The sequence below is a fragment of the Sinohyriopsis cumingii genome, chromosome 18, assembly GCF_028554795.1.
Source record: "Sinohyriopsis cumingii isolate HCF-2022 chromosome 18, ASM2855479v2, whole genome shotgun sequence".
Classification (NCBI taxonomy): domain Eukaryota; kingdom Metazoa; phylum Mollusca; class Bivalvia; order Unionida; family Unionidae; genus Sinohyriopsis; species Sinohyriopsis cumingii.
The window spans coordinates 61987377-62014988 of NC_142978.1; the positions used below are offsets into that span (position 1 = coordinate 61987377).

The 27612-nt window shown below is 36.0% G+C and overlaps 1 long non-coding RNA gene across 1 annotated transcript in view; it reads left to right on the plus strand.

The window, feature by feature from the left end:
- Positions 1-27319, plus strand: part of LOC149776774 (uncharacterized) — a 40996-nt gene extending 13677 nt beyond the window's left edge. Inside the window, exon 2 of the long non-coding RNA XR_016416116.1 lies at positions 26801-27319. This is a non-coding gene — a long non-coding RNA (uncharacterized LOC149776774). The remainder of the gene's footprint in view (positions 1-26800) is intronic.
- Positions 27320-27612: the final 293 nt, after the last annotated feature.

Here is a 27612-nt window from a genome sequence, read left to right on the forward strand (position 1 = left end):
TGTGTTAACATTCGATGAAACATAAAACAGAATATTACAGTTGTTTGTAAAGACAATTTATTCCATCAGTTTTCTTCCGGAAGAAACAATTTATTAATTGTAATAGACTGTAGCGTTCACACTGTCGGTAACTTTGTCACTCGGTGATATACCATCACGAGTTATTCCCCTTTGATGTTACATATGAAAATCGAATTCTGCGCCCGGTCTTTTTTGAGATCGCTGAATTTTGTATTCCTTCTGCAACAAATTGTACTGCGGGCACACAAATATCAAAATATCTACTGGCTTCATTCATCGACTGAAAAGTTTTTTCTTCGTGCGTTATTGTATCAAATGACTTTACGGGTTTTGCTTTTTTTGAGTATTTACCGGTTCCGCATTTTTTGATATTCTGACCTTGCGAGATAGCTTGCAAGTTTATAAGAGAATTATCAGTCTTATTATTATTAATATGATCAATCACAACCCCATTCTCGATTAATCCGTTAAATACTTCAAATACAATCCTGTGAACATAATAGCTTTTTCCTCCCGCAGTAAACATCAAATACCCGCGATTATTTACGGTACCAACCGGCCTCTTCAGTCTGCGGTTTCTAACAACGCCGTCGCGAGATGCCTCGTAATTAACGAGCACAGGATGCGGCTGAAATTCTTGGTTCATTTGTATAATAATACTACTTGTCTAATTCATTATTTGGTTTAATTATAAACCTTGCAATGTAGTCCTGAGGAGTTTTGATGACTGAGTCAGCGGTGGGGTCAATGACGGCGTTTTTTATTCGTTTGTCATAATAGCGTTTTAACTCTCTGTATCGCTTTCCGCCACAATTGATACACAACTGCGATTTTCCTCTTACACCAACGTGGCAAACCAAGCACGGTAGGGGGCCAAGAGAACCATTACGAACGCTTTGTAAATGATACCCGCAGAATTCACCTCTACATGATTTATTGCACGGGGTTGTCGACCCAATCATCAACCATTTGCAGTGATTCATTATACTATATTCTTTCATTTAAATACTTGTTTTAATTATATGGATGAGTTCGAGAGATTAGCAGCAATTAAGCCCTGGAAAAATATTAAGTTCAATCTCGATAGAGCCCTCAAGGACGCACCAAAAGCGTCAATAAACGATAGAACCCTGTTAAATAAAATACGCGATTGTATCAATGAATTCAAGCGTGATGGTGCATCTCATAGTTGGTCAACATTTCGAATTGATGGTGTTGTTGATGCTACCATGAACAACAAACGCGCGGCAACGATAATATCACAACTTGGCTCCAGCAAGTATTTCTTCAGAGTAAAATTTATTGTCCGGGTGGAATCAGGCAATTGGATCATACGTGATAAATTTGAACCGGTTCTCAGCGACAAGAAAACAGTCATTGTTAGCCGCGACTCCAAGCCAGGGCTGTTAACCGGAATTGACAGACCATACTATGAACGAGCGTATCCTGAAACAGCAGTTGTCTATGGAATATACCCGTTAAATAAGAAACCTGATATCGGAAAACTAGCGCCGATGAAACAGTCAACGGGGATAAATTGTGTAGCAGAACGAGTAATAGAGCATTTTACAAATGCGTGTCGAGGAAATAAACTGACCGATTTACGACGTAGCAAAATAAACCAATGGGAGGAGACAGTGCGCGAGCGAGGAGCAACCATCAGCGACATAGCGAAATTAGAAACGTCGCTGAGATTTCCAATAACCGTTACAACGATAATCGGTGAAGTATTATACGAATCAAAGTATAAATCAAAGGGAGCCCCAATCAAAATTATTGATCATAACGAACACGCGTGGACGCCCGCGGTCACAATATTTCCACGGGATAGAACAGTAAAGTATATCCCGGGGGAATTCCTGGGAGAGGATGGTTTTCTCGCGGAGAGGAAACTATTTGATGCTATTGCTTGCTTGTGTAAAAATGACCCTGTATCAGTGTGGTTACTTCGCAGCGCTGAAAACGACATGGATACCTTTGATCAGTTTGTAAGACCAAACGGTGAATTATATCGCACTGAAGCGTTTCACAACAAGATGAAAAAAAACCGCCATGGAATTTGAAGAGCATGATGAACAACTGCTAACAAATTGTTTTACGATTCCATCGGTTGCGGCTCATGTTGCAGCAAGGAAAAATGCGTGGAGACCAACGCGCAAGGAATTTCTACCGGATGTACAATCCAGTTGTTTGGAATATTATCACGGTGGACTATGGAACACTGAATACAACCCCGACGCTATGATTTCCGTTGATATGGTTGCCTGTTATCCAGCGAGTTTTCTCGGGTATGGATCCGCCGCTGAGTACTTCAAACGATTTGGACACCCCAGACATGAAATGACTCGTGTTGCTATTAATGGACCACTGCCTGATTTTGATTTAACCGGATTCGCTCGCATAGTATCATTTGAATTCGCGGCAGGACTTCATCGCTGTTGTTATATTTGGATCGGTAGACACATGGCTGAAAAGAAGTGGTTGCCAATAGCGCTGCTACGGTATATGATTGATTGTAGCATGCTTGTATCGTTGATTGTCAGTGACGCGATTATATCATATCGGGCGCAGACTGAAGTCTGGTTACCAGAACCAGAGCGTCTAGATAGCATAATTGACGAATCCAGAAAACACATTGATGCCAACGAGGAATATATCATCGAATGGTCCAAAAAGATATTCAACCAACGAAACCGCGAGGCAAAAGATCTCGGTAGAAGAATAATTGGTAAGTTCACACAAGGTGGAAAAAACTGCGACTACAAACGATATTGCTCACGGCTGATTATAGATGACGCAGAATATGATTTCGTAATCAAGGACGCAGTGGCAAAAAATAAATAAGTGAACTGCAAAACAGCTTTCTTGTCCAATGGAACAAAGTTGGGTACAGTTGTTACTTACGCCGATGGAGACAGCCCCGCGTATCCGCATTTGAGGGCGTCTATGCTGGGTTACGCCGCTATCAATTTATTCTCGATGATAAATAGATTTCCCGACACCGCGGTTAGAGTTGCGATTGATTCATTTTATATAGACGTAAAGTACAAGGGAAACTTAGCCGAGTTTACTAGTCCGGACGAGAGTTGGGGTATATGGAGAATTAAAAATGAAATACGACGCGATTATTCCCCGTCAGCAAATGTCACCGTTGAAAACAATTACTTACGCGGTGATAATTTATCAGAATGGTCTAATGCACCACCGTGTTCTGATCCAATTTGTAGATATAAAACAGTTTATTTAAGCGGCTGTGGCGGGTCGGGAAAAACGACTCGGGCAATTGAATTATTTCGAACGCGGGCAAGTATAATCGTGCTTACACCGACCCATAGACTAGCGCGAGAGATAAAACAACGAAATGTTGACGCCGTTACTTATCACAGCTTTTTTCGATACAGCGGCGGTGAGTGGACTCCTGATCGAATGGGGGAAAAATTTATTCCTGAGGTTATCATCTGGGATGAGATATGTACTGTTTCGTTAGATACTTTACAAATGTTTCTTGAGTGGTTGCTGCGCGCGAATACAGCGGTAATCATGTGCGGAGATCATGGCCAACCACCACCATTTGTCGGCGAGGGTCCACATGATTGGTTAAAGGGTTTTGTGGACTATTATGAAGAAACCGATACTGATTACCGAGCACTTGATGAACAACTGCGCGAGGTTAAAAAATTAATCAGATTACAGCCGGATAGAGTTCAATGTGAAATAATCCGCGAGGTGATTCCGGAAACGCCGTTAAATGAATTCTGGGAAACATGGAGACCAAACGATTTGATTGTAGCGAGTAGAAAGATAGTCAGAGACACACTTCAGCAAAAGTTGTTTACGTTGCATAAGGAAAAGTTTCCAACGCGTCCAGTGCCGTTATGTTATAGACCCGCGGATACACGGCGGCAGAACATTGAAGTTGAAATCCCGGACCCGACAGCGTCAGGGAAAAAAAAACAAATTCTTGTGCTGAATGATATTGTGCTCGTTGATATCAGCGTCGTCGAGGACGCGCTACGTGCTGATAAATCCCCGTGGACGCTAGGATACGCAACGACAATACACTCCTCGCAAGGATTGACTATCACGGATACAATTGTTTGGATGGTTGATAATCGCATCGAATGGTCAAATCTAGTCTATCTTGCAGTGTGCAGAGTACGGAGAATGAATCAGCTTCGAAGAATTGTTATTGACGAAGCCAGTGACAACGATGACATTATTGATGCTAGCGTCATTGATAGAAAACTCTCGGGTTACCGCCAACAGGATAAAAAAAACAGCGGCGTTTTGATATTGATGCCGAATTAATAATTGCGTTACGACAACAACAGAATAATCACTGCGCGAGTTGCAATTGTGTAATGCGCTGGTGTTATTCGGATAAAGACGCTCGCCAATTTACCGTGGACAGGATCGATAACAGTCTCGGTCATGTCAAAAACAATGTGAGGTTGACCTGTCTTGAGTGCAATAGACGCAACGGCGCTAGTTAAGACCACGCGGGGGCAATTGAGTATCGTCAGGTATCACTTGTAGTTGCTCGCGTGTAAACCCCCGCTGTGGAGCAGTTGAATCCAGTCTATAGATCGGTGGTCTACCAGTTGATCGTGTTATCGTTGATATGTTATGTGTGGTAACACTCCAAATAGGATCAGTAGCTCTTGCTCTGCCGCCTTCAAGTTCTCCTGGTTCATACAGATATCTAACAGTGACATCGCCGAGAATCGGCTTGGAAACGCTATCTATTTTTGATCTTCCGGGTATATACTTGTTTTTAATCGCGTCGCTGGGCTTCATGTTGATTGATCGGGTAATCTCGTTATTTAACGCTGCAATTACGCCTGGCAACCTTTTGACCCATTCACGAGATCGTTTTTCTTGGATGAATTCCTTCGCGTATTGATACCCAAATAACCGTTCAGCAAGAGTCCGATTGAATCGTTCAACAATTGCCTGATCACGATGTAGCGCAGTATGACCTCGTCGTATCGCGACGCTATGATGTTTCAGCGTTGATAGAACAGCGCCGCGAAATTCATTGCCAGGATCAACTTGTAATAGATTTGGCCAGCGCAGAGGACCTCTTCGATAAATCCGCCCAAACGCATCGGCCACTTCAGTTGCTGACTTTGTTTTTAACGGCTCCGCTTGTTTGTATCGACTCGCAACATCAACTACGGTTAGCTCGTATTTGTAACCGTTGTCATGCGGCAGAAATAGTATATCAGCCTGATGAACTTCATTAGGTACGCTGACATCAAAGCGCGAAAAGTTGATTTGTTTAGGCGGTGGTAGATAAATTTGCCATATAGCCTGTTTGGATAACCAATTAGCCGCAGTGGCCTTTGTTACTTTTGCAGCGCTTGCGAGTTTACCAATTGCGGCCTTCCCCTTCCAGTATCCTCTCGGAGAATAATAGATGGATTCCATGTTGTTATTATAAACGCTAGCGTTTTCAATTACCAGCGCGAGAAGCTCCGCTTCCAATCATTAATTTACCTTTCATAGCCGATTTTACCAACCATGAAGCCAATTTTTCTTTGAATGATTTATCAGGAATAGCATTTAACGCGTGAATTAATTTTACATCCGCGATATGACGCTGTTGCAGATCGCTACTTTTGTAGTAAGCAACATCATGAGCATGACACGCCTTATCGATAGCGTTTATTGGATACTCACCGGGTTTGGGCTGATTTTGATCATCGAGTCTGATATCTAATCGTGTTCCGGGGCCACAGTAGCTATATCCTGGGAGGTGCTTTTCTCCTGGATACTTTGCCCACGGTGTTCCGGGGAGTTTTGATAACTTGGCTGCAATATCACCTCCTCGCTTTTTTTTAAAGCATCCCCGGGTCTAGCAGAAATAAATCTAAATTTCTTTGTACCGCATTGTACACACTTACCAGTAAGCGCCGATCTGTTATTTCTCGTTGTAACGGTTGTCATATCATTTGTGCCAGTACGCACTCTACACTTCACACAATATAGATCCATAATTTATGTATAGAGATATGAATATAATTGATTTTTCGGCGACTAAAACGAGAGAACCAGTTAAGCATGTTGCAGCGTTACCAAACTCGATCCGGATGATTATCATCGGACCATCTGGATCCGGCAAGACGCAATTATTACTCAATTTAATAATGAGATGGATGAAGTGGGATAAGTTGTATTTAATCGCCCCTAGCGTGGATGATCAACGATGCTACGAGGTGTTGAAAGATTTTAACGAGAATGCATCAGCGATCGCTGAAAAAAATGTTATTGAGTTTATTACAGATATCAATGATGCACCAGGTATTGATGATATTGATGGCGACGTTAACAATCTAGTCGTGTACGATGATGTTATGTTAGACAATCAAAAAAAAACCAGCTAGGATATTTTCCAGAGGCAGGCATAAAAACACCGACGTGATATATGTCACTCAACGATACACTCAGATTCCAAAAGTAATCAGAGACAACTGTAATATTCTTGCTGTATTCAACGGCGTTGATACACACACGCTACGAAATATTTGGCAGACTTTAATGGTTTTCGAAACTTTTTTAGTCATGCTCAGTCGACCCCACATGGATTTGTAACGATAAATTTACATGATCCTCGGACACGATATCGTATCGGACTTGACCAAATATTCGGTTAGTTGTAAATAATTTTCATTGTAAATAACTTCTTAGCAGCAGGGGGGGGGAAATGACATCGACGCGGTCGTCGCTGTGTTTACCGGACGCTGACAAAACTGGGATCGGCTCGCAGAAAATGTATTAATCCAAATGACGTCACCGTCGTGTAGGATGGACCGTCGTCGTTTTTTTTTTTTTACCAGGCGCTGACTACACCGGATCCGCTGAGTGCAGAAAGTAATAATTAAGCAAAATAACGATTGGACAAAATGTTCGATTCGCCCCCCCCCCCCCCGCTGCTATTTACGATAATTATTCAGTTTCGTAAAAGCACGTTCATTGTTGTATTATGTGGTCACATCGTTTATCGTATTTGCAATTCAGTTTATTAAGATATAACCTAGGCAATGCGGTAGCGAGTTAATTTCATCTAGTCACTATCACGACTAATTTTGAAAACATATTATGTATGTATTAATGTCATAGCATTACGCATATTTATTTTTATTGCATAGCATTCATATGGCTTACTTCGTACCTATCGTATATTCTTAAAGTAGTTGCAACAAGACCCATTGCAATTAAATTAGACTATTAGAAAGGTGTGTTTATTTTCCATATTCAGGTCGCCCGTTATGAGCAGCCGGAGGGGCTTGTGGATACCATGACGTCTGGTGTACCATTATTAGTATGACCCACCAATTCAGTGCCAACGTACGGGTACAAGTGCGGAGGGGAAAGTGACCGTGCCAGAGAGAAGGCCGTGTCAGCCTGTATTTTCCAATCAAGTAGTGTTTTGACTACAAGTAAAGCACAATAACAAGTAGTGTATTGACTACAAGTAAAGCACAATAACAAGTAGTGTACTGACTACAAGTAAAAGCATAATAACAAGTATTGGTTTGACTACATGTTAATTATGACAGTAGTGTCTGACTACATAAATGTTTGCAACCAGTAGTTGATTATATAGATTTGCAACAAGCATTTGTTTATATGAAAGTTTGCTAGAGTTATTTGTATACATGAAGTTTATATGGAGTTGCTAGAACTTTTTGACTACATGAATGTGACATAGTAGTCAAAATATATTTCATATGTGTTTTATATTCATTTTATATGCTTTTCTGTGTTATTTTTGTATCATAAGTACCAGTGTTTAATATATTGTCATTTGTCATCCACGAACGTGTTATTGTTTCTTTAATACCCTGCCCGGTCTCAAAGGGTCAACTCGACTACGTTACACCTGCTAAATAAATGCAGTTTTCAGCTTAACAAATGATAAGTATGTACAAGTATGTTAGAAGATCGTATCAATGAAGTATTGAGATAGTTTTATCTACAGCACGTCAGTTACTATTCGCCATCCTTCAAATGCAACATTCAAACAAATGCTTGTTATTTTCGAATACGTAAAGCATCTTTGGAATGAATAACTGATTAAACAATCAATAAATCATTCTGAGACGAGATGCAAGTGCAATTTTAGGTATTATTCGTAGAAAGCCTTTAAGGTGGGATCCTAATGCCAAGATAAAATGTCCAACTAACTGAAAGACAGACATAATAGAAAGTCTTTGGTGCAACAATATTACAATCTAAGAAGATGACAAAGACATGTTACAAGAACAATTCATTTAGTAAATAAGGACGTACTTCTGCTAGAATGTGTACATAATCAAGCAAACATTGATAAGCGACTATGTTGCCACTTCTTCTTCCACTCCGTAATGATGATAGTTGCCATACATGATTTAAGAACAGTGTTCAACAACTTGATGAAATGTTGGAAACGTTTTTCGAAAGATACTTTTTGTCTTTTGAGTTCTTCTTCTACCACTATAGATGCTACTGTTGCAGTCCGAATTGTATCCTCTCGAAATTAATAAGTATACAACACAGGAGATATGTTACCAAGTTTGAAAGATATGTCCAAGCATGAACTGGCAAGATATAGTCCCTTTACACTTGGATCGTATGGAAGGATGGACATATGTTTGGTTCTAAAGGATGGACATTGCACGTGCTTACCTCATCGACTTGCCAAGCAAAAATATGTACTTTCAAATGTAATGGCGCCTTACCACGTCATTTAAAATATTACGATTAACTATGCATGGGAGGTTCTTGTGACACCTGAACACGTTGTGATGGTGTTGAATCAATTGCTTAGAAGGTTTTTGATTGTGGAAGACCAGACAACTGAAATCAATTTTGGAGAAAAAAAGCAGTTTTTATAAATTTCATCTACTCCTGCATTTTTTTTCACTATATCTTTCTCTGTAGGTAACAATGTCAGAGTCTCGCCCGAATACGTCCATAGCTGAATCAGAGACAACTGTTAAGAACCAATTTCTGTCTGATCCTTTTAGTTTCCTATAGACATTTGTGTAAGTCATCAGGTCCAGTGACCATCGGACTTCTTATTCAATACAGGTTATTTGAATATTACTAGGCAATAGATTTGTTGTAGATAAGCCTGTGACCATCAGGCCTTGTTTTAATAAAAAGGCTGATGCTTTTTAAAATCGGAATTCCTGGTTTATACCAATCGCGTGCCGTTAATATAGACATAGCAAAGAGAGGCTTTGATAATGCCTATAATCAGGAAGTAAGTTCTGTATCTGACACAGTTATCGGACAGGTTTTATATGAAATTACTTTTGCTCCCAGGAGTGTTCTACCAAGAAATATTGATAACAGCGATCCTCTTGTTTCTGTTAATTATCTAAATTCAAGTGAAGGTGACAGAGACAACTACTAGTTGTCTCACTAGAACAAGATCTGGAGTTATCCTGTTTGCTGTAGAAGGCTGTTGTCGATAATGTAGCCACACAACTACCCACATGTTTGGTTAAAATGGGGTGCTTATGATAAAACGGAGACACTGTGAGGTACCCTCAGAAAAGAACGGTCAGAGAGCTATACACTAATTGTTCCTACGTGAGATAGACGTGATAGTATTAGTCTAGATCAGGAACCTCCCTTTGATGGTCACTTAGGACTCAGTTAACCGTATCGGATCTTCTATCATATATCTTGGCCTGACATTATAGGTGATCCTCATTAAAACTATTTGTCACAACTGTCAAACATTTACTCAGAAGATACCTGAGGCTCATCTGTAATTTAATCCCGTATTTGACGAATGATTTAGTGGAATAATGGAAAGGTTGTGTCGATTTATTACCTAAGAAGATGTCAGGCAACATTATTTGTTCAACATGATATGTTCCGGTACAAAATTCCCATCCTATATTTCTTTGATAAATATTAAAAATAAAACCACAGCAAATGATTCATTAAAGTATTTCGTTTACTTTTGATTTTCCCAAATCTTTCCTTGATGTATTTAATGTCAGTGTTGTAATTCTGAAACACAAAATGCAACATCTACTATATCTGTTCAGTTCCTAAAGAATATAAGTTTGTTGTGATCACAATCGGGGAACACACTCAACTAATATAAATGTTAAGTGGTTTAAAGCCAATATCAAAGACAAACATTACTTCTTAATTGTGGAATAAGTTATTTTGTGCTTGTTTAATGGTTTTGAAAACACTGGAAGATCAACACCATTTTTTTCTTTGTGAAGTGGCAAATTTTATGTCGATCTAACAAGAATACATTAGTGGAGACCAGAGAACCATTAATTAGATTTATGGAGACAAGCGCGTATCATATCGCCATACTACCGTGTACGGTAATGTCCTTTAGAGGGAGAATTCTGTTCATAATTAAACATTTGTTTATACAGCAGCCAGGCGGATTATTAAGGACAAGGAAAATTTCATTTTCATGGTAAAGTTGTCACAATTAAGAGAACACAGAAACTCTGTTACTCAAACTACCAGGGTCAAGTTGACCCTGACTTTGGCGCCTCTGGAAAAAGGCGGCAGAGATATTTGATTCTGATTGGTTACGTTAAATGAGAGGGCGTGTTTCAACACAAAATTTCATAGGTTTTAATATCGCCCGCATCGAATTTTAATCAGTCTAAGCTTTTCCTGCAAGAGGAGACCCAAAAAACTAGGACTCCTAGGATTTGCAAGAAATTCTCGTAAAAAGGAACTGTTGACCAAAAAAGGACTATTGTCGAAAGGAACCGACGAACTAATTTACCGATTAGAGGGAGGAACGTTGAAAGCAAAGGTAGTGTGACAATTCCATGTAATTTGTTGATGCCATATATAATGCTTTGCTGAAGTTATTTACTTGTATCTGCATGAATCTTTTTTCTACATTCGTGTAATAATTTGCTTTATGAAGTATACTGTGTTGCGTTTATGCATAGGAAGTTGTATTTTAATCTTCTTTAGATAAGTTTGACGAATTGTTTGGATTTGTCGTCTTGTTTGCATAAGAATTATGTTCTAAGAATTTAATACATCATATTAGTTAATATGGTTACAAGAATCCGTGTGAATTCGCCGAATTTAGAAGATTTCACGTATGATTAAGAATAAGTGTGTATTGACGAAAATGATCTAGTAATTGATTGATGTGATGTATCCTATTTATTCGCGGTGTAAATTGAGGCTGGCTCAGAACCCCAGGCCTCGCGTATGTGTTAATGTGTAAGGTCATGGCGTAACGAATTAGCCATTTGACTAACTAGGGTCATTATAGGACACGTGGAGTCGATTGATAGCCTTAGCGTCTGTTTAGCACTGATATTATAATCTGATAACGAGGGAGAATAATGAAGAATTAACTGTTTCATAAATAACGGGAAATTTAGGTTGTCTCTATTTATATTTATTTAAAAGGGAGAAAATAGCTCCTGAGACGTATGAGACGTATGAGACGTATTATCCTGTGACGCAATCCTGCGACGTATTAATTCCTGAAGACGTATTCTGAGAATATCCTGAGACGGATGGTAGAAAATGTCATCATGAGATCCAAGAGTCTGAACAGCTACAGAGGGAGCAAGCCAAACTGAGGACGAGCAGGTTATGAAATCGTACAAGACGTTGACTTCGATTGTCCACTCGATCCTATGATGAACTAAATCTATCAGTAAACAGATCGACTATTTTATTTAAATCTATTTGCATTTTCTTTGTATTTCGGTGAAAGTTTAAATTCCTAAAAGCAGAGTACATTCCTGATGTAATGAATTTTCACGGTGTTTGTATGTAATTGATTAAATTATTTGTTTACATGTACGGGTTCTCGTGTTGGTTTGTTCTATATACCTGCTCAAATCTCTATCTATTTCACCTGTAAGTTTCACCACTTATATTTACAATTACTCGAACCGGGCAATAACATCGAGGGCGGTCAACCCCTAGATAACGAAAACCAAATTTCGGAGGGACAATTCTCACCCCGTTTTAACATCCTTTCTTTGTAAAAATTCTACTTGCTGGGACATCACCTACGTCAGCGAACATTTTATATTAAGTGGTTGAAATTTGGAACTGAACTAATTTGCAGATTTTTACGTATGACCGTTAAGTTTTAAACATGATTGCTGGCAAGTGTCAGACTAGGGAAACTGGTACGAGGCTCAGCAATTATGGAAAATTCGAACGAATAAATCCAATAATATCCAGCCATACCTCCAAATAACATTAGCTGCGTTTTACTGATAGGCACAGTATATTCAGTGATATATTTGACTTTAACTACAATAGGGTAGACTTGATTTTGTCCTACAATATGTCCTAAGAATCTAGCACAAGCATTGCAAAACTCACATTTACCTAAATTAATTGCTAAATTTGCATCTAATAGGGGCTCATAAAATTTACGAATAGTCTTCAATTGGTCTTTCCATATATCGTTGTAAACGATGCTGTCATCCATGTAGGTGTCATTATTATCTAGATGAGATGTTACTTTGTTCATTAGAAACTGAAAGTTGTAGGAGATTCTTTTATGTCAAGTTACATTATTTTATATTGATAACGTCTTTTTGGAGTTATAAATGCTGAAATTCTATTTGCTCTTTCCGTGAACGAAGTTTGCTAGTATCTTTTCTAAAGATGAATCTTGGTGATACAGCTTTCATTTTCAAAATTTTCATTCCACTCTTTCTTCGCTTCTTGTTTTTCGAAATGAATCTGTTTGGTAACACGTCACCTTTTATAGTCAATCCACATGCTGAAAGTATAATCTGGTTTCGGCACTATAAAACATTCATTTGCATTTATCAGGATCTAAAAAAGTCGTTGTCCAGAAAATACTAAATTTCGTTGTGCAAACATTTCTGTTGAAAAGCATTCATCATGTGAGGATGCTGTTTCACAGGTGTATAATGTAAAATTGTACTGACATGATACATTGTATTTGTTTGTTTATAAAAAGACTGCAAACAACTGCCTTTACTCACATGAGGCTACTATGTCATCCTTTAAATTCTCACAGTGTGGGAGGTATGTAGCCAATTTGATCGAATGACTTACAGAGATATATATTTCAATTACCCCTTTTGAGCTATCGATAAGGTAACCGTGTTGTTTTATTTTTCCCTATCAGGAGTTTTAGGACAATAATGTAAGCAACAAACGTTCGTTTTAAATGTATGATGACCTTATGTCGTAGCCTGAAGTGGATCTGAGGCATCAACAAGCGAGTCAGTACTGTATTGTCAGGGTAAAAATGTCTTTCGTTTGCATTTCTGTCGTATTGCAATTTCATTTTTGACCGTGTATAATAAAATGTAGTTCTTGATAATTCACAAGAGTTTGCCATCTTATGTTTTGAAGAATGAGACATAGTCAAGAAGATCAATGTCCAAAACATAGGTTGGAGGAACTTTCCATTGAAATAACTTTAACTATCCATGGACAGTATGTCAAGCGTGAGTTCAAAAGAACTAAGACATAATGCTGCATGGATTGGTTGTCTAACAGCAAACTAACCAACATTAACACCTTCGTCTTAATCTGTATCAGCGCTAAAGCAATTTCAACGAAACATATACTTCGATGTTTGATGAAATCGTTATAAAACTATTACAATTTAGGGTTATAGTCAGAATACTTAACCCGTTGGATGCATACTTCATGCATAATTTGCTGTAAAGTGTTACATAAACTTTGAACCAGGCTGGTCGTATTTGGTGTGTCAAACATGTTAAAAAAGCTTTATTAAAGTGTTTACTATGTTATTGGTTTCAATATTCCGCAAAGTAAATACCGATGGAAATCTTGTGAGTGCACACATTACGGTCAACATGTATTGGCTACCTGACTTTTTCTTCCATAAGGGAATGATACAGTCTACCGTTATTCTTAATACAGGAATACTTTGCATATGAGTCTTAAGGGTCTTCTGATTAGATTTGCCAAACAGTTGACAAGTGTAAAAATATGTATAGCATTTAGAAACATAGCCTTCAATTTTCGGTCATTACAAATATCCAAGATGTTGTGATAAGTTGTATTGATCTTTAAATGAGCAAACAAATTAGTTTCATCTGCTCAGCGAATAATTTCCTCTCTCTATATATTAGTAACAATAGATTAATAGCCCACTGATCACTCGTTACCATTATGTGTCTTATGTGATCTCAATTTTACCACAAGGAACCCATGTGTCACAAAATATCAAAGTGGTACATGTGTGGTTTCATCTTCGCTAATAACCCTTTGAAACAAACATGAGATATTGGGATCTATATGTTGTTAACAATGATTATATATCCTATTTTAGCGTGATTAAAATGACGAGAATGTGTCATAAAAGCAGGAGCTTTGTGATAAATATATATTGATCAATCAATAGAGGGGGCAAAACTGTTTTCATCAGCTTGTGGAATAAGTTCCTGATCAATATCATTCTCATAAACTCTTTTTGCTTTAGCTCTACCAATTACACAATCAGGGTAAAACTCAACAAAATTGAACAGCATCTTGTTTATATATAATACAAGTGTATTTTCTTGCAATTAAGTAATGAGGCTAAGACGATTATTTAAAAAATAAACAATATAGTGGCAGTGATATAGCCTTCTTCCTTTTTAGATGAAGTCAGATCATGTAAAACAGATTAATAGGAAAAAATTAAAAACTTTGTTTGGGAAACATACGGTTTGATTGGACGGAATTTGTTGACGCATTCTTGTCATATACTTATATCATAGAATAAATAATTAAAGATTATGGACACATGGCAAAATGATGCAAAGATATAACTGTCATGGTATACGGTAGTATCTGATTAACATTTTAGACTTTTAAATCAAAGATACACCATACACAACGATTTCATTTTTATCTCGGTTATCACAAAGGAGAGTCTATGTTATGTTGGATTGTTAAAGATTCTAGTTAGGCAGGAAAAAGTCGGTGCTGAAAAATCCACTATCTAGTACTATTATATTGTTTTAGAAATGTCACTAATGTTAGATCTGTACAGTTAGTACAACAACTTAAGCACCGTCAAAATGATATGTATACAGATGCAGACAATCCATTCTTGTGTAATCGGTGTTGTTTTTGTCTCTGTTAACACTTTGTATATATACTCTTTACAAACACACATGACAATATGTTAAAGAGTTGTTTCAAGCAGCATCTACCTCGAAATACAGGCAATTATATTTCAAGAGCAGCACGGTTATCTTAGTAAGTTTATTTTGCAGTGTATTTTCCGTTTCCATTATTTTGATTGCGACGGCACCTTCCAGCTTCACAACAATATTGTGAGTAGCAAAGTTAGACGTTTTACGTATTCCAGTATGATCTTTGAAACCCTATGTTGCCCACTTCGACGTACGAACAATCCGGCTAATGAACTTAGTGAGAAACGCTTGGTGAAACACTCGTCAGGTTCACATTTGCAGATATCACGTCAGTAAATACCAACACGCATTTTGTATAATATTATGCCCACCTTCGAAGTTGCTATTGTCATAGAAAGTCTCAAAGTGACACCGAAATCGTTCCTATTTTTTTTCTAAGGCCAGCCTTAATGATTACAATTAACTTTGTCGGCGGAAGTTCCTGTACTACCTGCGCCGGCGTCCTTCTATAACCACCTGACTCTGGTTTTGGCTCAGAAAACAACTTTGTGGTCATCTCGGTAAAATCTAAATATGACCAAAGCCACAAAACATCAAGGACACATTAGGAAATTATGCTAGACCATGCTAGAATCCACTGTTAAAACAATGATTTCTACATCTGCGTTATTAACAGCTTTGGTGAATAGTTGAGGTCTCCTGGTTGCTTACAGTTGATTATTTGCATGCCTTTATGTATCACGTTTAATGATAGTGGATGGCCATACGATCTGGGATAATCTTCACTATATCGGACCAATCGGACGGGATCAACATTATCAATACTTGTTTCGACTTACTTTCCATCGATTGGATAATATACTCTGTCGAGCAACGAAACGACGCTATTGTTTACAAATCCAACATGGGCACCTATGGTATATGAGCAAGATCATGCGATACCAACTCGTTACTATGGAAATTCTGTAGAGAATACATCTGAGTATGTGCTAGCCTCCGATTAAATATATTCTTGGCAGACAACAACGAAATCTTCCAACGGATCTCTCTGTTGATGAGATTACGATCTATGCGCCAGCGGGAGGCTTAACAACGTACCATGTACATATCAACCGCTGTACAAAAAAACGGCCTATTCGCAGAAAGGCCACATGCTCGTTGTCCATAATTATGTTTGCTTATTCAGAAACGTCCTCGTCTTATCCATTTCGCTATAATATTGAGCGATAGAAGATCAACATTAACTGAGTCCTGTCTAAAATACAGCCTTGATGACTCCGTTACGACGACACATATGAAGACAGTGTAGAAAAAGCGGCATTAAATTCACTCAGGCACTTGCGTTACGCCTCAGTGAATTTAAAAATATCCTGTCGGTTCTAGCATGATTATATGATGTGGCTTTTTACGCCGTAGTAAAGGCTATGCTTGTTAAGTGGCAGATTGGTACATGCTGGCAACGCTTTACATACATTATGGTATCTGCATTATTTTTATGCGAAAAGTTCCTCTAATAGCATGGAACCTACTCGAACAATTGAAAACTTGTGTCTGTACAACAAGACAATGAATCCAACCCTTTACAAACGCATTCATGATTAGAAAAGCGATGCATCATTAGGTTTTACATTTGAGTTACCGATAATATTGATATGATTGGAATATGAATTATGACTTGCATTACCGTCATTCCAAACATACATGATAAAGAAATCCGTTACAATTATTTGTATAAAGAACGTCGAATACAAATAAAAGTGAATATGACACATCAATGGAAATATACATGTAAATTAACCAAATTTATAAAGATACAGTTTGTGAATATAAACATGGTTAAGAAGTCCAGATAGGTAAATGAAATTCGCAGAAACAATTCTATTAAATAGCATGTCCAATAGAAGACTGGTTTTTTTCTCGTATTAACTCTGCTGATGTCAACATACTTATATACTTGTTTTCTGATTACCCTTTGGTATAAAATAATCCAATTGTACACGACAACGATTTGTGAAATAAATCAGTCAAAATAAATAATGTTAAAGCAAACAAAATTACCAAAGCTTATTTGTACACTTAAAATGAAATATTAATACATATATCACTACATAAAGCTTCATTGATCAAAAACAGTTATTTTACAACTATTTACGGAATTGTTTTATTAGATGGAGGTTGTATGCTAAAGCGGCTATTGCATTAAAAATATATTGCAGAAATAATGACGAACACTGTATTTGATAGGTGCACGAGTATTACAAATTAGAAACAAACAAAATCATTTGAAAATTAAAAGGCGAAAAGTGCTATTACAAATGTAAAATAATGCATACATATATAATTGTTATGATTTAAAATTCAAGAAGATAAATAATTCTGTGCAAGATCTATGGTTGATTCAAACAGAAATAAAAACGTACGATACTTTGAGAACATTAAACAATTGTCACTATATATAAGATATAGATATATAAGATATAGATATATAACATACATAAAGTTCTATATACGTTCAAGTATACAGATTAATGACTTTAGACGTGAAAAGTACTTGAGAAGTAACCTTTTATTGGTTTGTTGTCAGATGCCTTCTGGAAAATAGTTGCTTTGTTCAACGAAATCTAATGTAAAAAATCTGAAATGAAACAAAACGAAATCTTAGAAAACCTTTTTTCGAATTAATGTGATTGAACATTATTATTTAATCATGCAGGATTTGCAAAGATGCATTAAAATTATATAAAAGGATAAAACATATTTTCTCAAACACAATAAACCGTGAGATATGCAACGAATGTCTAATTAAGGCAACACTATGTTCCCCAAATTCAGTTTGATATGGCGATAAATAATAGTTTGCTAGCAAAATGTAACACTTCATTGAGGTTTATTGCTGACTCAGAAATAATTTCGTAAGTAAAAGTATAGTATGATCTCATAAACGAATTGATTATTTTGCACACCTTTAATGTGGCAAGAATGTACGCTTGTCAGAAAATAATATTATATGCACACAATGATCATTTTCTTTCTTATGTCCACTGACAGGACATCAGCACAATGTGTATGGTTTTCTTTCTATTGCGTAGGGTTTTAGTGTAATACACCAAACAATTATTTCATAATAGTATTACAAGTTATTTAAACGAGACTGTGTGCTTTGGTTCTGCATCAATACAATCGTCAATAAGAAACAAATAATAAGTATAAGCTAAACATATATACTATTTTATGAAACATAAAGTTAGTAAATTTTGTTGTTTAATACTTTGGAACACATTAATAAAAGTCTTTTGGTTAAGAATTGACATAAACAAATGTTCAACATATGCTACACCAATAATGGATTACTTCAGTGTCTTGCATTTGGGTACGCGTATTTGTTTTAATGGAAAAATAACTAAGATGTGTAATAATCAAGAGGCTGAAATGTGGTGGGGATAGGCATGGAAATGTAAATATATGGCACGACAATCCTCAGTGACTCCACTGTCACTAGTATTGATATCCCCACTGATGCTGTCAAGTCACTGGGAGGAGCAACGTGCCCCGAGGCATGACAGGGTGTTCCATATGGTCTTGACCTCATGTAGGATGTGCATCAGCATCATTTCCAGGCAATTTTACTACGGAAAGAAACCAAGTTGTCTTGTGTAGATGAGTACAATCACTGTGAATATAAATATATTTTATTTGGCGAGCTTTTCATTTGCAATGTTTCAAAGGAGCTCATTGCAAATATATTTAAGTTATTTTAAAACCCTTCTATGTCTTTTCAAGATAATTATGAACGTGTACATGACATACATAAATCCTAGTGTTACAATTCCGTTTCATCATTGCTGGTTAAAATATCTTATTTGCTCCTGACTCTTTGTCTTTCCACTTATCATCATAATTTGTTTTCTTCTCCTTCTTCCATTATGAAAGAAGAACGGTTCCATATCAACGTATCAAATGAGTAATAATGAAACGTTCTTTTCAGGCTATAAAACAAACACGAAGTCTTCATTTCATCCTCAGAGACCAACTCTCTCGTTATATAATACATATGCAGATATCTTCTTTAGCACCAAATTGTCAAACAAAATAAAAATGGCATTCAAATATGACAGCGTTTCGAAAGCTACAATTTTAAAAGAGGTCTTCAGAGACTGCCCTCAGTATTGTATTCTTCCAAGAAAGCAATTTCTAATAGAATATTGAATTATTTTGTGATTCCATGCTTTTAATACGTGCTGACTACGATATTCTAATATAGAACTGACATAAGGCAACATAGACAAAACGAGTATCGCCTACTGTGATATAAGGATAACATTTATATGTTAATACAAAAAATATATTTTAATTTTCAATGTTTATAATTCTGTTGTTTTTGGCTTCTGCCATCTAAAACATTTTCGTTGTTTTAATGATCCCTAAAATACACAAGTAAACAATTTTGTAAATTGAGAAACGTTTATACGCACGATGATCGCGTAAGTTATTGTCGGTGCGTCTCACTGCCGATGATCAGCAGAGATAACTAAACTTGTAACACATGAAGTAACGTCCCTTCTAAGCGTGCTGATGATACATATTTGTTCCTACATTACCTAAAATATATCATGCGCATTGCGATCGGAAACGTTGGTCATAAAAATGGGAGTGAGTAGCAGAGTGAATACATTTTGAGTCTTATATGCACACTGCATATTATTGTAGACATCATTCAAAAGAAATATTAATGTCGTTTTCTCGTGCTGTCACCTTTACGCAGATATATTATTTAATGCGAAGCCGATTTGAGGTAATTGCCTGAATTCAGAAGAGAATATTATTGTCTATGCTTCATAATGATGGGTGAATAGTGTGACCTTCATCGAAGTATATTTGTGTTAATTCCTGGACAGAAACCCCATTCACAGTCCTTCATTTATTTATTTACTGATTCAGCAATGTTTTCAGTCAGCTTTAAAGTTAGTTCAATAATCGGTACACAAATTATGCTAATTATACATTTATTAGATCAGACACTTTAGAGGTTTACAATGCAATTTGTACAATATATGTACTTACGCACGTTTACTCAATCTGCACTCAAGAGTCTATGTAAAACAAAGATAAGAATATAATTAATCGGATGTTGCAGTTTTATGGTTATACATATTTATATTTACTAAAACAAATAATGATATGTAGCAAACATGCCTATTATAAATTGAATATAATCATATACGAATACAAATCATTGTAGAATTATACGAAACACACGAGGATGTATTTATCGACACTGTAGTGAGGGAACAATAAAAGTGTACAAAATAGTTGCCGCCATTAAGATAATGAAAAATCAGCAAATAGCATGAACATTTATATTTGGTTAGATAAAGCATTTGTTCGAATCTCCAGATGCAAATGAAATTGATTAGCATAAATTAGCCATCTTCAATTACATTGCTCTTATTTCTGCAGATAAGGTCAACTCACTCCATATAGAACGGTAATGTCAGATATCTTTCCAAGTGCTTTCTCAAATTTTTCCTTTTGTTCTTTATACGTTTGGAGGCCAGCATCTTATGGACCTCATTGAAGAGTTCTTTCTGCAGATTTCGACATTTTAAAAACAGGTATGCGTATATTAACTTGCGGGTGGGGGAGAAGCTATATGGCAAAAACGGGTTATCCGATGATAATTGGTCTATATATTTATACTGGGAACGGTTTTCTGTTACTATTGCTGTATATGTGTATGTGTGATTTGGATTTTTAAGGTAGCTTTAATATTTGTTCAGTGATATCGCTGCGATGTCTGCAGTGTGGCAGTTTATAGTGATGTATAACACTGGGGTAGCATGCCGCAGGCATGTACCATGATGTTCCACCCAGTCCTATTCTCCTGACACCAGGCCGACAAGTCCTAACACTAACATTTTAACACTGATCGCCAAAGCGAGGCTGCTGTTAGTAACATTTGTGTAAGTCTTTGGTATGACTCGTCCGGAATTAGAACCCACGACCTCCCGCATCCGAGGCAGACGCTCTAACCACTAGGCCACCGAAGCAGTTTATTGCTGTATGATTATTGACGGGAACAAAAGTGTGCATAGGGACATTCGCAAATATAGCATCGAAACTGTGAAGTGACAAAAGTTCACATTATACACCATCGTTCGAATATGCAGTGCCAAAATTGCTCAGGGTAAAAAAGTGCACAATGCCATATCGTATTTACAAAATTAGAATATATATATATATATATATATATATATATATATATATATATATATATATATATATATATATATATATATATATATATATATATATATATATATATATATATCCTGCTATTATCGCTAGTTGCTCCTCCCGGATAGACTTGGCCTTTTGCCTAGCCCATTATTAATTTCTTGTCCTTTAGGAAATGTTGATATTCATGATGTCAGAGTGGTTCCTGGGCTTTGTTTTCCCCTTGGGTTGTTGTAGATAAGGTAATCTTTACAAGGGGCTGCTCGGGTTGCGTAATCGGTCTCTGCACTTTCCCACCTCTATGTTCCAAAATAAATTTCGCCTTTTGCGATTTCTAGAATAAGTGCATTTGCTATGTTATAGGGTATAAAGATTTTGAGATAAAGCTTGCTGAGTTGGTTTATGAGGGAATTTTTTTTAGGCATTATTGTGAAATATGTGTTAATTTGGAGGGCTATATGTAGATAGATTTTAGTTCTGACTTGTGCGGTGGGCCTGATGGATTGGACTTTGGCCGTCTTACATAATTAGCTAGGGATTTACTATGCATCGCTATTTATTGCCGCATTGTATAGCGTGGCAGGATAAGTCTGGGTTTAAGATTACGTTATAGAGTTAATTTAAGGCCATAATTGGTATGTATCTTATTTTGGTCTATTTTGATGCCTATGGTTATATCTACTTTTCTTTGGGACCAGTTATGTTGTAATATGATAGATCCTCACATACCGTTTGGACGTAGACAGTATTGGTGGCATAGGTTTTTGTGTGCTATATATCTACATTAAGTTGTGCTGTTCTCATATAATAATTATATTAGTTACTACGAAATTGTAACTAGCTACATTGTTTTATCGTTTTATATTGCTTTCTGGCTAAGTTGTAGTCTGTTACTCAAGGGTTTGTGGCCATTAATTTACATTGAATGAGAACTAACGCGTTTCAGGGGCCTGATATTAATCATTACTATGAGCTAATATTTTATATTGCCTTGTTGTTAAGTTGTAATGTACTATTGGGATCTTTGTAGCCTGTTATTTACATTGCTTGCAAATTTAATAGACATAGCGTTGTGACGTTGTAGGGGCATGTATAACTTTCACAACTGATGCAGGTTCTATATCCCTATATCAATCATGATGGCTCCTTTTAAGGGCCACATCACGACTAATCACATTTAGTGTGTGTTTTCGGGTGTCCTTTGTCTATACTTTACCGTACTTGTCAATGCCCTTGAGGAACGCAGTGATGCTACTATTGTAGGTACTTGTACTAGTTCTGGTTTTGGTTTGCTCTAGGAAGTCTGGATATACATATGGCGATCCACTCTTTAGTTGTGCATATGGCTCTTATATCTTGGGCAGGCGTTGCAGACATGCTTAAGATCTTCTGGTACAGACCAGTATGGGCAGTTGGTGCCTTTGGTTATATCCTTTGATAGGTGTTGGGCGAAGCTGTTTATGACTTTCTGGTCATTGTCTGATGTTGCATTTGTGACTGTTCTGTTTCCATTAAATGCATGGCGAATTTTGAATAGCTTTAGATCTTTATCACGCACCTGTTATTTCAGATGCCACCTGACATAAACATGTTGTGTGCTATTTATTTCCCCGTTGCCTTTAGTTCTGCCTTTTCGTTTCATGATACGATTAATGTTTGATCTGACCTAAATGAATTCAACTGATTTTTGGCCTTGATTGTTTGCGTTAATAGCATGTCATCTTTCAAAAATATTGGTCAAATTAGCTGAATCAATGGATTTTATGACATTATATATCTCTTTGTAAAAGTAATTAATCATTAACTTATGCTTGAAACATGTTTTCTTTGGTTTTCGTAACGTATCTTATCATCATTTAGTTTATTTCCAAATAAACTTGATATCTAACCGAACGAATGTGCAGGGAACACAGGCATATCATGCACATTAATCGGAGCAATGTATTTAAGAGGTTCTGATGACTGAAGTTGCATTAAAATCGCGCAAAAGAACAGAAAGGAAGGAAAAGATGATAACCATTTAATGTCAAAATAGAGCACTGCACGAGTACAAAGGTAAAACACTCCTGGTACCTTAAAAAGACGGTATAACTATTTTATCATGACACAGGATTTGAATATTTATATAAAAAACGTGGTGATACTCAAGTAATGTAAAATAAAAATTTCTAGGATAAGAATTTACAAAAGATATACAGCGGACAACTTCAAACCGGATTAGTAGGGAAAGAGCTAATAAACATTTAGAACAAGAACATGAAACGGACGGAAACAATAGAATGATTTTAGATGTACGGGAATTGTTGCAATACGATGCAAACAGCAGCAATACAAAACATTTGAAAACATTTGTGCAAATTGTAGAAATGGTGCTGAAATTGCGACTACTTTTCCAAATAAAATTGCACTCTCTTTGCTGCACTAAAGTGACCCAATAAATCCTGTTCATCATAATCAGAAAGTCGATAAGTTAGTTTGATCATCAGAAAAAGCAAAATTCATCCATTCAAGACCTAATTTAAACGTTTTGTTTCCGATACGCATTCATTTAAAATATGACTTTAAATTTGAATTTTAAATAGACCAGAACGGGAATGTTTTAAAATTCAAACTGCTCTGATTGTTTAAATGTGCTCATTATTATTGTTACCTAATATTGGTGAATCTACGGTTGTGTATTTATATTGAAATAGTGTATATGTTCAATTATGTTCTCTTTCTGGTAATGGTTTTCTTTAGTATTAGGCCCTAGGAAAGAAAAGGAAATGAGTATATCTCTTTTGTCGGACTATTACTATACTCAGAACATCGTGCAGTTTTGCTGATACAAACAAACCTTTTTAAAATTTTCCCTTACAAATGCAGTAACTTATAATTATTGTTTTTCGTCTCCCTATACTTATAAATAAAAGAAATACATTCTTAATCCATTATATCTTGGCCATCTTCATCATTTTATGGACGCATGACATATATTAGGAGTTTATAAATTCAGAAACGCAGAAAGAATTTGCTTCCAAAACCATAAATGGCTGACCAGTTATTCTCATTTACAGTATTTTCTAGTAATTTCACAATGCACTAAAGACTTAATATGCTTATGTTGGTTAAAGCTGAAAGTGAATTATTCGTTTTTATGTCAAGACACTGTTAATTGACTCAATACTCAAGCCACTTGTAGGGTAATGTCTCATTCCCTAAAAAACGTCTAACGTCCTTCTTTTCTGTGCAAATGTACTTTGTGCAGATGCATATCACTGAATAATTACGAAGCAATCTATACTCAGCAGAATCCATTACATATAAAAATACTTGCAAAATGTTTAGAAAAGATAATGATGATGTCTTCTGTTTGCCTGTGGAATGTGCCGTAGCTTGTTTACCAGGTTGATTCACTTCCATGTCCGAGACTTGGCATTGATCTAAATTTCGTCAGATTATTGTACTTTCCCCTGGCAATTGCTAGAGAAACGAACAAAACAAAACTAATTCGAATGATGTTTGATGGGATAGTGTTACGATTTGTATGGTCAATAATAAAAGACTTTAGTCTATTATATCACTTCAGCACAATTGAAAAATCGATTTTTAGTATAATTCACGGTAGTTTCCAAATTTAAAATCAGTATTACAGTGAACGTGACGTAACAATGATTGTAATCAGCTGCAAAATGTGAAGGCCTAAATTTTGATGCAGACACCATGGACAGGAAAGTGGTTAATTCATTTACTCCGTCAATACACTGTTTAGTAATAAATCTGGACATTATTGGAAATGTAATTATAAGTATTTGTTTGAAATCTAAATAAAATACACTAGCTGTATAAATGTTTCATTGAAAGAAACTCGGCAAAGATCGTTTCCTTTTAATAAAGTCTTACATCTCGTGGTATCTCAATGATATATGATACTTTCAGTGATATGCACCTGATGACGTGCGAACACATTATGTAAATTCATATTAAAAAAATAAATGTTTCTGTCGATGTTGATAGTGTTACGTATTTCTATATATTTTTGTAACTTCTGGAACATGATTTTGACTTTCATATATTAAGTAATAAAAAATTACTTATGTGCACATGTCGACAACTATTAATAGAAGAGCTGCTAGTAAATATGTTTACAAAATTCAGGCTTTTTCACATTGGATCAGTCGGTCAGGTGGTATCTTGCAGGACTTATGTTATATCCCATTGGATGGGCTCAATCATATGTGTTCTTTGACGATAGCACTCAGAAGTAGTGTAAATTGGTTTCTTTGAGCCCTCTTACCCGTTGATAAGTATTCAGACAGTGCAGTCTTTGATTCTCATTTCACGTGTTATTCGTGTAACATCACGTCTGCAGAGTCAGTATATGTTGTGTTGAAGATATGTTTTGAGCAGACAAACGTGTTCACCTGAATTTGAAATAAAACTTAGGGTCTTGATTCTGACCTTAAAATCTACTAGAATGGAAAATTCCATTAAGTGAGAATGTTTCCAGAAAAGATAAATGTGACATAGGTAAAGTAGGGTTTTAAAGTCTCGTTTGTGTTAAAGTTGAACATTCTTGCTTAATATCTGAAGCAGAATCAGTCAGTTATTGTATTCCCATCCTAGCTTGGGTGGATTAATTTATTCACTAGAGTTACAAAGTGCTTAAGAATATATTAGGACAAGATATTTACTTTGTAGTCATAGTGATTCTAGACAAGAATATTTTGGATTTTCTTATTATGATACGTCATTAGACTTGTAACACATCGGCACACTCCAGGTCACTGTCAAATTACAATATTGTGGCTGCAGGAGTATCAACACACTCAAATTTATTTGGAATAGCACTGGAATTCATTTGAAATCTTTTGCATTCGACTTGTTATATAACACTTAGGACAATTTATGATTTAATACGTAATACTCAAAGTTACTTTTAATTTTTTAATTTGTATTCTAAGGAAATATATTATTTTGTGGAATTTATTTTTTTTGTTGCTTAGTTTAAGATCAATGTGACATGACAATACGATCAGACTTAGTTTTAATCACGAACATTATGATTAATAAATTTCGAAACTTAAGTTACAGGCAAATTATTTCAAGATTCTATAAATCATTAAAATCTAAATATTTATTATATGCAGGGCCGTGAGATAATAGATTTCCAAGTTGCTATGTATATTATATTTAATTTATATTTGATTTAATTTAATTGTTTGTTTGTTAGTTTTAATTGTTTTCATTCCATTACATGCTATTGTAATGGAACTTTATTTACTGGAATATAGATCAGTTTATTGAAATATAAGTCAGTTATGACATCTTTATTTTCAAACTAATGCTAGTAACTTTTTACCTAATGCTGACATAGTTCCTGACTTTGACTGAAAACCAGCGGTGGTTTCTTGTAAACACAATTTCTTATTTTTGTTATTCTTTTTCAGAGCTAGATTCATAAAGTGGAACAAAGGCCATAGATGTCCTACATGTCAAATGACACAGATCAGTTAGGTTTTCCCAGATGATTGACCCACATCCGGACATCTATTTGCATTGTAGCTAGATTTATTAATATCCTTTATGAGAATTAATAGTCATTCTTGCCATGGCACTTAAGAAATCAAATAATTTTATGTCGCAACCAATTTGTGGGCTAGTTATATTATTTGTTTGCAAATTATTTGGATTCCAAGTCAGTTTTTGACCTGAAAATACTTGTGCTCTAAATTAATTCTTGGACTAGGACATTTATCAAAATTTATACAGAATTCAAACTGCATACCTCATCAAGTTCCACTTTGGATTTCATTGGGATTCGAACTCAGTTTTATTATGACTTTTTATTGTTATGACTTCTATCTCGTAATTCTTAGAATATTTTTGGGTTCGATTCCTGAAATCGTAAGTTCGTTTCCTCAATTTAACTTGTTTTTCTAAGGAAATAAATAATTTCTAAAATTTTACTACTCTCTTTCACTTTACTTTTTGTTTTGTTACATTTTTTAAGAGCCTAGGCTCGTAACAAAGTAAAATAACAATGATAATTCACTGAAGTGACAACATATAATTCAAAAGTTATTTTCACATGCTTATGTCGCAGTGTGGTAAGCCCGCTGTTTTACTTTAAATTCGACTCCATTATATATTAAACTGGGTACGTATAATTGTTTCTCCTAATGTGGTATTTTACTTTAAATTTGGAAGGAGTTTGTATTACTGTTTGCGTATTGTTTGTGAATAATCGCAAAACAATAAT